General features: G+C 38.7%; 1 long non-coding RNA gene across 4 annotated transcripts in view; it reads left to right on the forward strand.

Annotated features, from left to right (window-relative positions):
* Positions 1–16,383, forward strand: part of LOC140688744 (uncharacterized) — a 134,622-nt gene that overhangs the window by 66,344 nt on the left and 51,895 nt on the right. The window lies entirely within an intron of this gene.

Genomic DNA, 16,383 nt, shown 5'->3' on the forward strand with positions numbered 1-16,383 from the left:
ACTACACTCTCACCAATAGTGTGGGAGGGTTCCTTTTTCTCCACACCCTCTCCAGCATTTATTGTTTGTGGACTTTTTAATGATGGCCATTGTGACTGGTGTGAGATAATACCTCATGGTAGTTTTGATTTGAATTTCTCTGATAATTAGTGATATTGAGCATTTTTTCATATGCCTATTGGCCATCTGTATGTCTTCACCAGAGAATTGCTTTTTTAGGCCTTCTGCCCATTTTTTGATTGGGTTGTTTGCTTTTTTGTTATTGAGTTTTATGAGCTGTTTGTATATTCTGGAAATTAGCCCTTGTTAGTCACATTATTTGCAAATATTTTCTCTCATTCTGCAGGTTGTCTTTTTGTTTACAGTTTCCTTTGCTGTGCAAAAGCTTGTAAGTTGAATTAGGTTCCATTTGTTTATTTTTTGCTTTCATTTCTATTGCCTTCTTAGACTGACCTAGGAAAACATCGCTACAATTTATATCAGAACATATTTTGCCTGTGTTTTTTTCTGGGAAGTTTATGCTATCATGTTTATGTTTAAGTCTTTAAGCCATTTTGAGTTTACTTTTGTACGGTGTGGGGAAGTGTTCTAAATTCATTGATTTATATGCTGCTGTCCAGCTTTCCCATCACCACTTGCTGAAGAGATTGTCTTTTCTCCATTGTATATTCTTACCTACTTTACTGAAGATTAATTGACTGTAAGTCTGTGGGTTTATTCCTGGTCTCTCTGTTCTGTTCCATTGATCCGTATGTCTGTTTTTGTGCCAATACCACACTGTTTTGATTACTGGAGATCTGTAAAATTGTCTGAAGTCTGCAAGGGCTATTCCTTCATCTTCATTCTTTTTCTTCAGTATTGCTTTGGCAATTCTGGCTCTTTTGTGATTCCATATAAATTTTAGGATTATCTTCTCTAGTTCTGTGAAAAATGTCCTAGGTAGTTTGATAGGGATAACTTTAAACCTGCATATTGCTTTGGGTAGTGTGGCCATTTCAACAATATTAATTCTTCCAATTCAAGAGCATGGGCTATCTTTCCATTTCTTTAAATCATCTTTAATTTTCTTTATTAGTGTTTTATAGTTCTTATCATATAAATCTTTCACTTTCTTGATCAGATATATTCCTAAGTATTTTATTTGTTTGATGTAATTTTAAAAGGGTTTTTTCCCCTACTTTCCTGATATTTCATTGTTAGTGTAAAGAAATGCAACAGATTTCTGTATGTTAATCTTGTATCCTGCTACTTTGCTGAATTTAACAGCTCTAATAGTTTCTGTGTGCAATCTTTAGGGTTTTTTTATGTGTAGTATACATCATCTGCATATAGTGACATTTTTACCTCCTTCCATCCAATTTGGATCCTTTTAATTCTTTTTCTTACCTGATTGCTGTTGCTAGGACTTCCAATACTATGTTGAATATAAGTGGTAAGAGTGGGCATTCTTGCCTTGTTCCAGATTTTAGAGGGAAGGCTTTAAACTTTTCACTATTGAGTATTATGTTGGCTGTGGGTTTGTCATGAATAGCTTTTATTATGTTGAGATATGTTCCTTCTATACCCACTTTTTTGGTAAGAGTTTTTGTCATGAATGGACGTTGAATTTTATCAAATGGTTTTTCTGTGTCTATTGAGATGATCATATGGTTTTTGTCCTTTCTTTTGTTGATACGGTGTATCATACTAATTGATTTATGGAACCATCCTTGTCACCCTGGAATGAGTCTGACTTGATTATTGTGTATGATTTTTTTACGTACTGTTGGATTCAGTTTGCTAATATTTTGTTGAGAATTTTTGCATTTGCATCCATCAAAGATACTGGCTGATAATTTTCCTTTTGGTAGTATCTTTGTCTGGTTTTTGCATCAGGTTAATGATGGCTTTGTAGAATGAGTTTGGGAATATTACCTCCTCTGTAACCTTTTGGAAAGTTTGAGAGGGACTGGTATAAGTTTTCTTTGTATGTATGGTAGAATTCCTCAGTGAAGCCATCTGGTTCTGGACTTCTGTTTACAGGGAGTTTTTTTAAATTACAGATTCTATTTCACTTCTAGTAATTGGTGTGTTCAAATGATCTGTTTCTTCTTGATTCAGTTTTGGTGGGCTGTATGTTTCTAGAAACTTGTCCATTTCTTCTAAATTTCCAATTTGTTGTCATATAGTTTGTAATAGTATTCTCTTAATGGATTTTTTTTTATATTTCTGTGGTGTTGGTTGTAATTTCTCTGTTTTCATTTTTTATTTTGTTTGTGTCCTCTCTCTTTTCTTCTTGGTGAGCCTGGCCAGAGGTTTGTTGATTTTGTTTACTCTTTCAAAAAACCAGCTCTTGGTTTGATTGGTATTTTTTCTAATTTTTTTAAAACCTCTTTTATTGATGGTTCTCCCTGATATTTATTTTTTTTTTTCTGTCAACTTTAGGTATTGCTTGTTCTTCTAATTCTTTTTGGTGGTAGGTTAGGTTGTTTATTTGATATTGTCATTGTTTTTGGAGGAAGGCTTATATCACTATGAACTTCCCTCTTAGAACTGGCTTTGCTGCATCCCATAGATTTTTGTGTGGTTGTGTTTTCATTGTCATTTGTCTCAAGGTATTTTTTAATTTCATCTTTGATTTCATCATTGACCCATGCAATCATTTTTTTTCTCATTTCTCTTTCTGTGGTTGATTTCTAGTTTCATGCACTGACTTGTTGATTTGGAATCTCCCATAATATTTTTCTGGGCTCCTCTCTCAGATCTCCCAATATTTGGGACTGGGTGCCCATTTATTTTAGTTCTTTATTATTCTCTAAGTCCCCACATTTTTAATGCTTTTCAGACATGCAGGCATGAGTTTTGATCAATGCTTTGGCATTCATGCAATATGGTTTCTTTTTACTATAATTTTAACTGGAAGGTTGCTCTTTTTGCTTGTCATGCAAGCATAGACTTGCTGTACAGAAATTTCTGTTGACCAAATATAGCAATGCATTGTATTTTCATGATCAGCATTCTGGGATTTAATAATCCCTTCATACCAAACTTCTTATACTATTATAACAATTTTATTTTTAAGAATGTTTTCCCCTGGTGATGGCTTTCAATATGGAATGCAAAATACTGATTTATTTAGTCTCATATATTGTGCACATATTCTATACTTGTATTCTAAAAATAACTTAAACTCAATACTTTGATCAGAATCCAAAACAATTATGATCAGCTCATAAGGTTCAAATATCCAGTGTCTCAATGTGAGGTATTAAGAATGCAGTGATACCATCAGCCTAATTATATCATGATAATTCACCAACATATGGCAGGTTTCCATGTATCTGATGAGATTTAGTAGAGATTTTCCTTTGCTACTCAGAGATCTACTCACTTAAGTATAGAGTCCTTAAAAGTGTGATATCTGGCTTCCTTAAATAATGACGTATTTGCAGAGACAGTAGTTTTTGAACTGTCATGTGCTTTATTCAGAAAGCAGACATTATAAATTGAATGTAATAAAAAGAATTGAGTAAACTCAGATTTTTAATTAAATCTATTGGGAGAGCAGAATGCTATAGCTAGCATTTAATTCCGTACTAAAACTGCATTAAAGTTGTGGGTGAATACAAGATCTTTATAAGAATTAAGCTGCCTTTGATTAATCAGTTAGGAGTTGCCATTCGAGCCACCATATCTGTGAAGAGATTTTGGAAATGGCTGAATGTGAAAGAATGCATTGTAATGACCAGAGACACATTCCACTGCTGTTAGAGACTGCCCTAAATGCAGGAGCATTTCCTTAGGAGCGGCTCCTTAAAGAACTTGTGAAGTCTCCAGGATTATTTGCTTTAGTTGTTACTTTAGTAATGCCAAAGTGGGATCAGTAGGAAGCCCTGTGGGCAGCTGCCGTGTATACAGAATCACGCTATGTATAATTGGAGGGTGTAGCCTCAGATTCCACCTTCATAAAGTCATGAGCAGACTGAATTTCATCTCATCGATGGTTGTATTGAAAAAAAAAAAGGAAAAAAAAAAAGCCTACATCTCCAGCATTGGACTCCTGCTGTTTTCACCAAAATGATACTTGTTTCCTGGGGATGATGACATGAAAGGAATTCAGTTGGATATTGAGATTATTGAAGGATCTTGGGTTTTCTCAGGTGCATATGGCTTTTATGTCCATTTTCCATTTCCTTGATTCCCTATAAGATACCTTCATTAGGTCAAACAAAATGTTTATGCTGATTATTCTCATGATGGTGAGCCTATCTTAGTTACTATCTGGCCATAAGATGGGAACTGACATATTAATTTAGCTAAGTAAGCTAAAGGTTGTCCTTAGTGGTGACTTAGAGATAGAAATAACTGATATTTACATAAAACACGTGCAACATAATCCTGCTTGTTTATTGTGCTTTGCATTGTCTTGCGTCAACTTATCTAAGCTAGAACTGTGTTTCCCAGAATTTACTGCATAGTTCCAGGCTACTGTGGGTCGCAAGAAACATCTTGCATGTGATTTGGGAGGTGTAAATTAGCAGCAGCCATATTATTGTTACACTTGGACAGTCGGTGCAGCTTGCAAACATGATCCTGGATCTGCTGGCTCATCTAGTCAGTGTAAGACAACTCAAATCCCTAATTCCGCCAGCCTCACCCTTCAGTTTCTACTCCTGAGCCAAATGCATGGTTAGCTGAATAATGGGGAGGAGTGCCAACTCATCCTGTAGGTGACCCGCATCATCGAAGTTGGAGGCTTGGAGTCTGTAGGAGACAAACGTGGGTTCCAGCTTGTCCTATGGATTCCAATTTACCATTGCTCTCCCTCATCTCACAACCATCTTTCTTTCCTGACCGCCAGCCCTCCTGACCTCAGGCCCAACAAGAGATGTAGAAACAACCGCAGAAAGTAAACAACTTAACCAGCTCCCATAGTTATGTCAGATCAAATCTCTACAATGGAATCTATTATATGCGTAACTTCCTAGCAGTTTTGCTTCTCTGATCAAACCATGGCTGAAACAATTGGGATTTGTTTTAGGGCCCAAGTGTGTATAAACCAGAATTTCTTTCCCTAGAGAAATACAGCTCACAAGGAGTTACAAACTAAGGACCTGTATTCATGCAGCTAGTTCGCTAATAATCAGTGAGGTGGCGGGAAATTTGATAAGAATCTGAACATAAAGAAGAGAATGGTTTACCAATTTTGATGATTTTCAAGATTTCTTTTCCTATAGATTTATAATCTGACTATATCTGATAGTAGTTTTAATGGGAGATAATTTTATAGGAATAGAAATTCTCCACTGAATCTGCTATAGATACATCCTTTTACAATGTATAATAAGATACAGGCTAGAAAACCTGGAAAAAAACAACATGCTTTGCCCTTGATTTATGAGCTAAGTTGATGGATTGCACTGGGTGGTGTTGGAAGCTTTGATTTTGGAGTCAAGCCAAACGGATTCAGACATTTATTGTTTAACTGTGGGCAGGTCACTTAAGCTCTCTGAGCCTTGGATTTCCTATATGTAAAATTCTGCTTATTCTAGAGTTGCTGTGAGGGCTAAATAAAAATATATCAAGACCAAACTAGGTCACAGATGAATGCAGGATTTGCCATATACTTCCATGTCCAACTGTTACCTGGACATCTTACCCTGCCCCTCTTTTTTTTTTTAAAGTGCCCTTAAGGATATGGCTGCATTTTTTCATTATTGTTCCTAGCACTGTGTGATATTCAGTTACAGGCATGTAGTTCATGCTCAACATTAAATGTACTACAAATGGATGAATGTCCAGTGACAAATGGTCACTATGTTTGGAAACTCAGGAGAACTGCGTGGATGAATGTCAGAGAATCACCATGCCTGGGTAGAATGCTTAGGTTAAGGATCTCTTGCTTGTAGATCCTCAGAGGCACAGCACATGCAGTTATGATTGTACGCCAGTGGATGTCACCCTCAGAACACATTCGTGTGTTCAGGCCATCTTTGGGAAGGCAAAGCACACACTACAGATGTTTGCTTCTTTCCCCAGGGTCACGTGGAGAGTAATGTTGGTCTCCAGATGTCACCTATCATCATGGAGCCCTCTGCACTGTATCTACATCTAAGGATAGGAAGAAAAGTTGTGGAATGCTTTGCAAAACATGCTTTTATCTAAAGGAATGGTGTCCATTGATTGATGGAATTTGAGGAATGCCTTTTAGTGAATTAATACCATTTTAAACTGTTTGGCTGCAATCATAGTTGCCTCTTCGAAGCAAAGTAGGGGATTCAGGCATAGACAAGGGAAGAAAATTGACTTTTCGCTTCTTTATGTGTTTCTGACTTTGTACTTGGTTAATAACAAGTGTTGAAGTAACACATCGACTGTAAAATTATCTGTTTATATTTTATAGGTAGACTTACACATAGGTATGGTTATGATAAAATATACACAGTTTATTATTTGATAAGGGTAAAAATGTATTATGAAATTGACAAAATTGAGTGTTTTCCACCTTAGAGTATAAATTGGTACAACTTATTCTCAGAAGAATTTGGATATTTTCTCAGAAAATTCAGTATGCATAATTTTTTACCCAGCAATTTCACATATAGAAATCATTCTTAGGTTATGAAAATATACTTTACATGTATGTACAACAGACAACTGTAGATGTTGAAAAAAATCAGAAGCAAGGAAGAGAGTATAGTAATTACCTCTTAGCAGAAGAAAGTGGCCAGGATGCAGCAGCTGGCAAACCATGAATACAGAGTTGCCTCGAAAAATTCAGCCTTGCCTTCCCTTTTGGTTGCTTCGTGTCACTTGTGCCCTATGTGAAGTCCCAGACAGGAGGATGGCGAGAAGTGAGTTCTTCTCAGCTTGACTTCTGGGGGAGGGACTGAATAAGGCCCTTCACACAACGCAAGATACCCCACCACAGAGGCAGAGAGTTGTATTTCAGGCAAAAAACTGGCACATGCCCACTGTTGTTAATGTGGGGAAATGGAACTTCTGCAAATCTAATTGGTTTCAGTTCTGCCTACTGAGAAGATTGAACTTCAGGTTGACATAGAACACTGTCAAGATGAAAGCACAGTATAAAGTTGAGTTGGGATTCACCTGGCTGGCTGCCCTCCATGAGTTCAAGTCCCTAGAACTGGGAGATTAAATCCTGGGCTACCAACCCAACTGGCAAATGCAGTCAAGTCGGCTTCAGAGATCTCTGTCCCACCGTGAAGAAGGAGACAGATGCTGCAAAGCTGAGCAGAAGCCCAGATTGTTTTTATTTGCTAAAGGGTGAAGAAGATGCTGGACACGTTTGAACCAACACATGTCCTTAATTCTGCTTCCCATGAGGGTCCCGCTGGGTGATGTCAGGATTAGGCTTCCCACGTGCCCTGTATTAGTTTCCCAGGGACGCTGTCACAAAGCGTCACTAACAGCGTGGCTCAAAACAACAAAAGTTCATTCTTCCACAGTTCTGGAGGCTTGCAGTCCACAATCAAGGTATCAACAGGGCCACACTCCCTCTGAAACCTGTAGGGGAGGATCCTCTCTTGCCTATTCCTGGCTACTGGTGGTGGCTGTCAACCCTTGGTGTTTGCTGGCCTGCAGCTGTGCCACTCCAACCTCTGCCTCTGCCACCATCTGGTGCTCTCTCTGTGTCTGTCTCTTCACATGACACTTCCCTCTTCTTACAAAGACACCAGTCATGTTAGATTAGCACCCACCATAAAGACCTCATTTTAACTTGATAGCACCTGCAAAACTTCTATTTCCAAATAAGGTCACTTCCATGGGTACTAGGGCTTAGGACTTCAACATTATAGTATTGAGAGATAAAACTCAACCTGTATTCTTCTTGTTCTTTATCCTTTCATTATTCTGTTTCATATTCTATAGTCTATTTCTTTTTAAAAAATTTATTGAAATATAGTTGGTTTACAATGTTGTGTTTATTTCTGGTGTACAGAATCATGATTCAGCTATACATACATATATATTCATTTTCATATTCTTTTTTACTATAGGCAATTACAAGATATTGAATATAGTTTCTTATGCTATACAGTAGGACCCTGTTATTTACCTATTTTATGTATACCAGTTAGTATCTGCTAATCCTGAACTTCCAAGTTATCCCTCCCCACCCCTTTCCCCCTACACCCGCCAGTAACCATAAGTTTATTTTCTGTCTGTGAATTTGTTTCTGTTTTGTAAATAAGTTCATTTGTGTCATTTTTTTTTAACAGATTACGCATATAAGTGATATCATATGGTACTTTTCTTTCCCTATCTGACTTACTTAGTATGATAATCTCTAGGCCCATCCATGTTGATACAAATGGCATTGTTCTTTCTTATGGCTAAGTATTCCATTGTGTGTGTGTATGTATGTGTGTGTGTGTGAATATATATATATATATATTTACATATGTATGTATGTATATATGTCACATCTTCTCTTTCCAATCATCTGTTGATGGACACTTAGACGGCTTCCATGTCATGGCTATTGTAAATAGTGCTGCTATGAACATTGGGGTGCATATTATCTTTTCGAATTAGGGTTTTCTCTGAATTTGTGTCCAGGAATGGGATTGCTGGATCATATGGTAAGTCTATTGTTAGTTTTTTAAGGAATCACCATACTATTTTCCACAATGGCTGCACCAAACAACATTCCCATCAACAGTGTGGGAGGGTTCCCTTTTCTTGTCACCCTCTCCAGCCTTTATCATTTGTGGACTTTTTAATGATGGCCATTGTGACTGATGTGAGGTGATACTTCAGTGTAGTTTTGATTTGCATTCCTCTGATAATTAGCAACATTGAGCATTTTTTTCATGTGCCTATTGGCCATTTGTATATCTTTATTGGAGAAATGTTTTGTTTAGGTCTTCTGCCCATTTTTTGATTGAGTTGCTTTTTTGTTGTTGTTGTTAACTGAGTTGTTTGAGCCGTTTGTACATTCTGGAATTTAAGCCCTTGTCAGTCACGTTGTTTGCAAATATTTTCTCCCAGTCCATAGGTTATCTTTTTGTTTAAGGTTTCCTTTGCTGTGCAAAAGCTTGTAAGTTTAATTAGGTCCCATTTGTTGATTTTTGCTTCTATTTCTATTGCCTGGGTAGACTACTCTAGGAGAACATTGCTACAGTTTATACCAGAGAATGTTTTGCCTATGTCTTCTAAGAAGTTTATGGTGTCATGTTTATGTTTAAGCCTTTAAGCCATTTTGAGTTTATTTTTGTGTATGGTATGAAGGAGTGTTTTAACTTCGTTGATTTACATGCCGCTGTCTAGCTTTCCCAACACTGCTTGCCAAAGAGACTATCTTTTTTTGTCTTTTCTCCATTGTATATTCTTGCCTCCTGACCATAGGTGTGTGGGTATAGTCTGGGTATAGTCTCTTATTCTATTCTATGTTCTGTGTGCACACCCATAACCCCTACCACCTGCAAACCCTTCCCCACATTTATTTTCGTTAGGATTATTTCCATTTTCCATACTCTGCTGACTAAGGTAAAATTTGGTAAAACCAAAAATGAAAATATTGCGAAATGCTCTATTGAGTGGCTTCCAGTTTAAGATGGAACCTAAACAACTTGACCTTATCTCTGCATTCATCCTTTCTCCCCTCAGCTTCCTTGTGTAAAATTGAGGCGGGAGGTCCCATAAAAAAAAACCAAGCAGGGCTACTACTCTTATCCTGGCACCATCAGGTTCCCTGGCCCCGAGGCTCTATCTCACTTTTTGCCTCTGAAATGACTTACTTACCCTAAAATTCTATTGGTTCCTTGAGCTCACTTCTGATTGGTTATTTCCTTCACTCCTGATTGGTTATTACTCTCACTCCTGACTGGTCTATGTCTACAAAGCTTGTTCCTGGTTGGTCAACTTCTGTTATACTTGATTTGCATAGGATATTGCAAAGTGTAAAACTGGCAGCCTATAAAGGCCTGTGTAAACCTACAGACGGGGTCCAGAGCTTGGAGTGTTTACTCCTCTGGGCCCGCTGGCGTAATAAACCCGAGTTCTCCAACTCTCCCGAGTGCTGCTTGGTCTCTCGCCCGGATCCAGGCTGCTGTAACACTGAGCTATAACACCAAGCTGTAACACATTTTTCTGCAACAAAATGACCTCTAAACTACCCAGCTTGAAAAGTAATAATACGTGTGAACAAACTGGGGTAGCCAACATTTCTGAAACAGGTCTTTGATTTGGGGCGGAGATTAGGACAGCCTGAAACAAGCCCTACTGTTTGGCATACTGGGATCTGCAGAGAAGCTGCATCCTCGTTTCTCTATTGGAGTAGATGTATCAAGAGACTGTTTCTTCTTCTTTTTGGCTCACACTTCAAGGTTTCCTCAGACCGAGTATCTGAAGCAACCTCCGACAGAATGGAGGAACTGCGGAAGCAGGAGTTTGAAAGAGGCTACCAGGCAAGCAGTCAGGTTCAAACAGGTCTGGTCATTGTTTCTGTTGCATATCAAAGGATACCTATTTTTCATCTCCATACCCTGTTGCCAAAGAAGTAATAACAACGAAGTGTGATGCTGTAAAGGAACAGCCCTACATCAAATGCATGTCCTTCTTTGATCCAGCTGAGCCAGATGATAGTTATTTTGCTGTCAAGAGAGCAATGACAAAAGGCCAGCCAGTGCTGCAACAGTTTAGCTGGGTGTGTGTCAATTAAGGACAGATGCATGTGCCTGTTCTAATTGGAGGCTAAGAAAAGTCAGCTTCGTTTGTTCAAGAACCAGATGTAGCCACTGGGACCCAAAAGTCAGGTTATAGGAATGAAGCTCCTGTGGTGTGAGCAGAATTAGTGTCTCCATTTTTTACCTTTAGTCTGTGGAATTATACTCTGAAGGCAGGAAGCCAAGTGGATGGATAGAAGCATTACTTCTTGTTCATTTTCATCTGCTTTGAATGAAAGCTAGTTTCTGTGCTACCTGTGGAACAAAGCTCCCTCTCAATACATTGTCTTAATATATGGTTTCTCTTTCTCCTCAAAGTGAATATGTAGATTTTTTTCTTTCATTTTTTAAAGAACCATTTTTCCAAAATGCAGTCAGACACTTTGAGATTTTGAGTTGTAGTTTAGATCAAAGTGTAATTAAAACCTGCAAACAGGATGGAACACCATTTAGCTTGATAATTCCAATTTACTACATTTTACCCTTGCTTTTATTCTTACTTGATAACAAGTACTTGGGAATTTTGCCGGCCTGTTGTCATGGATTTCCACGCGTTGCCAAGTGCTCTGTTTCCTTCTGTAATTTTCTACAGTTGTTGGTACCTTTGACCTCACGCCAGGCATGAGAGTTATCATGAAGACAAACACCCCATGTATCAGCTGCAGCAAGGACCCTTTTTGCCTTTTAATGGCCAGATTCAGGCTTTGCCAGAGAAGCAATGGTTGGGCAATTTCAGATTTTTGAGGGAATCCCATTCCTGAGACAAAAGGTCCTGGGTTTCTGGTGCCAGTTAAGTCGTCTTCAGGCTTCCTGGCCTCCCTGCTGAGTGATGGGCACACGCTCATGTAAGAGGGATGAGACTAAAACTCATGCGACTCCACCACCTAGAAAGACACTCGCTCACTTTGTTTTATGTAAAATAAGTGAACTTTAGCAAATCACAAAACAATCTATTCTTACATTTTCTCAATAGTCCTCACTTTTGGGACAAGGACCAGCTTCCCAGGGTTGGTCTCATAGAGTCTAGCCCTTCTGGGTCTTTCAAAACAAATTGTTTCACATTCCTCTGGAAATAAAGTCAAAACTCCTTAAAAGGATTTATGGGACCCTTCATATTTTGGCATCTGCTTGATTCTTCAGGCTTTTAGCCACAATGAACTACTCACTCACCTCTGAGCCTCTGCAAAACCAGAGATCTCTTTAGAGTATGACATTTACCCACTGACTAACTATAAACTAGGGAATCAATTACAGTCCCCACCTCAAGGGTCTGTTAAAGTACTCATTCAACAATTTTTGTAGTACATGGAATACTCGTAGAACTGTATCTGGCTCAGTAAGGGTTAGCTAACATTTTTGTGATTCGATTTTAGCTTAGCTGTTAACCTTCCTCAGGGGCCCCTTCATCCTGGGTTAGGGACCCTGCGTGTGCTCTGATTATTCCCTGTGCTTATCCTTCGTGCTCACTTGCCATGCAGTACTGTGATTTGGGAAAAACGTCTGTGCTGAGATAAGGTAGTGTTGTTCTGCTTGTAGGTTTTTACTGCTATCACCATAGGGCAATTATACTTCATCTCTTTTTCCTCTCGTATTGAATAGTCCAGTCACTTTAAGAATGCTGCTTTAATTCTCAGACCACTCACCTCCAAGATACTATGTAAAAAGTTTAGTTTTTCAAAGGAGGACAAGATAAAAGCCATTATCTGTGAAACATCCCATTCATTCCCTACTTGGCCCACAGAACGTCTTTCACATGCTGGTTCTTACAGTCAGTCTGGGAAGCTGTTCCATTTCTTTGGAGCAGGACGTATTCTTTTTACCGAGTTTCTCTATACCAAAAGGACAGGCTGTTTTGCGGGGTTCAATCTCTGTCGCAGATCTGTTTCCAGCTCTGCCTCACACTGGGTGATACGTATGCAGATGCATGTAATACACACAGAGGCACGTATGTCTCATCACACGTCTTTTCCTACCGTATATAATGCTATGGTCCACGTCCTCAAAATGCTGTAGGATACACACAAAATCTTGCTCTGTTGGCAGTGGTGATCATTTGGCGCTAGGAAATCAGTTTTTCCAGCCCTGAACTTACTGGGAGTCAAGAGTATGAGGCTTGACTGTGCCTGAACACACAGGAGAGACCCAGGAGAAGGACGAAGCCGTCAGACCCTTCTGAATGCTTTCAGTTATCAGTGGGGGGGGGGGGGTTTGTGTAGACCAGATATCTGGGGAAAGGACTGAATTCTTCATTTGCCATCCAGATGTTTCTGTGTTCTGCTCCAGTTTCTTTAATCTCATTTTATCTCCTTGACATCAGAACAGCTGATCCATTTAGTAACCACTCTTGTCCTCCTCACTAAATATTTCATTTGGTCTTACTCTGTAGTCCCAAGGTCCCGCCTGTTCCACTTAGTTGTTAACTCTTCGAACAGTTCCGATACCACATGTAAGTGAACATGCAGCATTAAGTGAATATAACACAGCATGGCAGAAAAATTGGCAGTTTTAATCCCATTAACCATAACTTCAGAGATCTTTGATTTTAGAAATAATATAGGACATCCTAAAGATTTTCTGAGCACCTTTTAAGTATCTTCAAGTTAATACTTAATATAGGCTTTTTCCTTCCACATAAAACCAGGCTAATCGATAAACTTTCCTTACTGACCACAGCGGTGTTAGGCACAGTTACATTCACCCACACATTTACAAAACATCCACCTGTCCGACCATTTGCTGTGTTGTGTTAGTACAGGAGAAACATTTAACCAATGCATCGGTATGGACTTAGAAGAACTGTGTAAACAGGTAGTTACCATAAACTACTATTACGGACTGAATTGTGTGCCCCCTAAAATTCATTTATTGAAGTCCTAAACCCCTATCCCTCAGATTGCGACTGTTCTTGGAGAGACAGCCTTCAAAAAGGTGACTTGAGTTAAAATGAGGTCAATAGAGCAATACTTAATCCAGTCTGACTGGTATCCTTGTAAGATGAATTTTGGACACAGATGCCAGGGACATACGTGCACAGAAGGATGCCCATGTGAAGAAGCCAGGATGTCAATTTTTTTTTCTTTTCCACATTTAAAAATGTATACTTCTTTTCTTAAATGGAAGTATAGTCAGTTTATAATGTGTTAATTTCTGGCATACAGCATAATTTTAGCTATACGTATATATATTCCTTTTTATATTCTTTTCCATTATAGGCTATTACAAGATACTGAGCATTGTTTTCTGTGCTGTACAGTAGAATCCTGTTTATCTATTTTATAATAGTAGTTAGTATATGCAAATACTGAACTCCCAATTTATTCTTTCAGCATCCCGTTTCTCCCTTGGTAACTGTTAAGTTTGTTTTCTGTGTCTGTCAATCTGTTTCTGTTTGTAAATAAGTTCATTTGTGTTATTTTTTTAGGTTCTTCATTTAAGTGATATCATATGGTATTATTTTAGTATTGAAGTATAGTCAGTTTACAATGTTGTGTCAATTTCTGGTGTACAGCATAATGTTTCAGTCATAATATACATAAATATATTCCTTTCATATTCTTTTTCATTATAAGTTACTATAAGACATTGAATATAGTTCCCTGTGCTATAGAGTAGAAACTTGTTTATCTATTTTATATGTTGTAGTTAATATCTGCAAATCTCAAACTCCCAATTTATCCTTTCCCACCTGCTTCTGCCCTGGTAACCATAAGTTCTCTATGTCTGTGTGTCTGTTTCTGTTTTATAAATAAGTTATTTGTGTGTTTTTTTTTAAGATTCCATATATAGAGAGAGCATATGGCATTTTTCTTTCTCTTTCTGGCTTATTTCACTTAGTATGACAACTTCCAGTTCCAATCATTTTGCTGCAAATGGCATTATTTTATTCTTTTTTATGGCTTAGTAGTATTTCATTGAGAATATATATGTGTGTGTGTGTGTGTGTGTGTGTGTGTGTGTGTATGGAGAGAGAGAGAGAGAGAGAGAGAGACATATATACACCACAACTTCTTTATGCCGTCATCTGTCAATGGGCATTTAGGTTGCTTCTGTTCTTGGCTACAGTGCTGCTATGAACATTGGGGTGCATGTCTGTTTTTGAGTTAGAGTTTTCCCTGGGTGTATGCCCAGGAATGGGATTGCTGGTTCATATGGTAAGTCTGTTTTTAGTTTAAAAATGTATACTCCTAGTAAGTATAAAGTATATCAGCAATTAGATGAGCTTTAGGAAAAGCTGACCAAGATACATAAGAGATACAAGTGTCCATCTAAATTTTCTATATTTCATTTTTTTAAAGAATATTAAAGTTGCTTAATGTACAATTTCTCATTTATCATTTTGGAAGTTCTTTACTGTAAAGACAATTCTTTTGTCTGATGACAAACAGCAGCCACATTGTCAGTGATTATTCTGGACCTCCACGTTGGTGTTAAGGAGTGGTGCATTTATTGGAAAGAATAGAAGGGTTAAAAGCGTGGGCTTCCATCTGCTGTGTTCTCCTTCTATCTTTGAGCTTTCTCCCTTGAGATTCATAGTGTCTGTTGACTTCCATAGTCTACCTCCCATGCAACTATGGGAGGCACACCTTCCCTAGAAATGCTTAGGAAATAGAAGCTAAAAATATCCCTTAGTCTAATTTTGGTGAGGTCCTTGGCCCTACTCATGGTGTAAGCAGGTGTTGAGTTCAAGAGGAGTCTCTATTATTGTCTTAACTGTCTTTCCATGTAAACTGATTCTGATTGGGTGGCAAATGGTTGAGGACCGTGGTTACTGGCTTACTATCAACTGTACATCACTAGCAAGTATTACTTCAGGTTCCAGAGAGACAAATCCTGACAGAAAGTGATTCTGCTACTGAGTGCCAGCTGCTGTGAAAGGCGGGGGAACCAGCAAAGATGGAAGAAAGCTCATGCAACTGAGATGTCTCCTGGACAGCATGAGGGTTGAGGTGGGAGAAAGGAGAGAGGAGCTTGTCCAGAAACTTCTATGAAGAACTTCCAAATTCCCAGGCTGTTCCTCTGAGAATAGAGAATTTGAAACAGAATCTTGGCAGAGGACAGTGGTTGGGAAAGTGCAATCATTCTGACCAGTTACATGTCCTACTGCTGCTCCAGCTTGGCGGTGAGCTTTCCAACTCAGTGGAGAGGTGATTACACACTGAAAACTTGGCTGCAGCTTCTCCCCTCCAAGGACCCCTGGGAAGCTGAAGTTAATCAGCAGTCTGGTCATCAAGGGTCACTTGACATTGTGAAAATGTGTTTTAGATACCTGGGCAAGTCTGTTGATACATTCTTTCAGTGTCCCTACAGAGCTGGAACAACCTGCGGCCAGCAGGGCATGTCAGGCACTGTCTCCACACATGGAACCGCTTTACTGGGAAGCCGGGGCCAGAGCACAATGAACTTCGTCCTGTTGTCTGACTCAGAGGTGGAGGAAACTGGAAACATCAGGAAAGTGTGGCTTACAAACTTGAAAATCAGGCATTCAGGGAGCCTGAAAACCAACAGGATGGGAGCAAAGGAGCTCAGGACACAGGGCAGCCTCCTAACACCAGAAAATCACGTAGACATTGTCCCATTGGATCAAAGTACATTATTATCATTAGGAACATTCTTAGGGTGGCTAAGACACAGACCTCCTTGGGCTTGAGTCAAATAACATCCGCCCCCCTAACACACATATTCATCTATGGGCATATATTATCACTCTGTGAAA

The sequence above is a fragment of the Vicugna pacos genome, chromosome 23 (assembly GCF_048564905.1).
Source record: "Vicugna pacos chromosome 23, VicPac4, whole genome shotgun sequence".
Taxonomy (NCBI): Eukaryota; Metazoa; Chordata; class Mammalia; order Artiodactyla; family Camelidae; genus Vicugna; species Vicugna pacos.